This window comes from Uranotaenia lowii, chromosome 3, assembly GCF_029784155.1.
Source record: "Uranotaenia lowii strain MFRU-FL chromosome 3, ASM2978415v1, whole genome shotgun sequence".
Classification (NCBI taxonomy): Eukaryota; Metazoa; Arthropoda; class Insecta; order Diptera; family Culicidae; genus Uranotaenia; species Uranotaenia lowii.
The window spans coordinates 140,630,813-140,632,544 of NC_073693.1; positions in this window are offsets into that span (position 1 = coordinate 140,630,813).

A 1,732-nucleotide genomic window follows, 5' to 3' on the forward strand; every position below is an offset into this window, starting at 1 on the left:
TGATCTTATCTGCAAGTTTCAATGAAAATTTTCAACATATGTTTCGCCGTTATTGAGAGATTCGCAAAGATATGGATGATCCAAAGTTCCAACATTGAACCTACTGTTCCTATTTTGGTACTGGACCGGTTCCTTTAAATGGACCTAGAACTAAAATTCATATCAAAGTATGATTTTTCGAAAATAAATAAACAAATTTATTGAAAATGTAATCTGCAATCAATTATTATCATACAAAAGTATTACAGCTTATTAACCTTTAGAAAAAATTAAATTTCTGTTATGAATATCACAAACACTTTCATTCCCCGTCAACTCTATCAGCAGAACAATAGCTGAAACTTGTTTGTGTCTACTTACTTGTAGTTTATGTGCGTTGAGCTGGCAAAAACTGTTAGAAATATTCAATATTGGGTCGGAATTAGGCCTCAGTCAAACATTTGCACCTTTGTTGATTTGTTGGTATTGATACAAAGTTTTGGTGATGATAGGTCTAAGCATGGACCATCAAAGTCGGAAGTTTCCTATATTTGGACCCGTTGCAAATTTTCCGAGTTTTCCATTTATTTTCATGAATTTTAAGAAAAATTGGTAGGATGGCTCATAAACTTCACAGTGAAAGTAATTTTCCTTTAAACTTTGGCGTGGAAAGAAAAAAATCGTATTTTATCCTTTAACACTCTATTTTTTCAAAACGCGCCCCACTAATTGTGCTGTCTGATTTACTACTGATGAGGGGGTACATTTTTAGTAACGTTGAAAATTTAATCAACAAAGTTTTTAATGTCAAAAAACGGTATGGTTGGGTTTAGGAAGAATAAGAGTTCATTGTGTGCATAGGAATATATTAATTCTATGCCAGCAAAAAGAATAATTTACAATTTTCGACATTTTAGGACTAAAGTAGGCTCTAGGTCCAAAGTAGGAGCACTCACCCTAGTTTTGAAAATTTTGGCTTTGGTGAAGAAAACACTGTGAATTGTTGTAGTAGTGAGCAGTGTCGACAAAATGATTCCACTTTCTAGCTTGTGAAGTATTCATAAAAAATGTACGGGAAATTTATTGTCATCCTGTAGAAACAGGATCTTCTTAGGAATTTCGGACAATATTAATGTTAAAATCAACTCTTATGTTACAAACTAAATGATGATGGACATTATCATTTTTAATCAATTATATTGACATTCACACGTTTGCTGGCATTCCTGTGGCTTAACGCATTTGTTTTCATGGTTGCGAATGTATCCCTCCTGGCAGACACATCCGATGAAGCAACTCAACACGCATACCGTTGCATTTTGGGTGTAATACTCCCTGCAATTTGCCGGACAAGGCGATCCACAGCTGCTGAAGACCTCGTTTTCACCACATGCTGTAGATAAGAAATCGAAAAAAAGTCATAATAACCAACATTGCAGTAAAGTTAACGGCCTCGGGATTTCTCATGCTGCTTGTCGATTTGAGGTAATATTTGAATTTGTCAAACAGTTGCGTCTCAAAAACATTATTTTGGTTCAAAACTCATACATGATTTTTTGCAGATTTGTGGAAAATCATGGTTAAATTTTGAACCCAAACGAAGCTTTTTAGACCCCAAGGTGTGAAATATTCAAAAATGGCCCTAAATCGACTCAGTCTAATGGACATGCCAAAATCTCAGCTGAGTTAACCTATGATTTGAGATGGATATCGGATAATGATTGGATGCTGAAAATTATTCATACCATCAGAT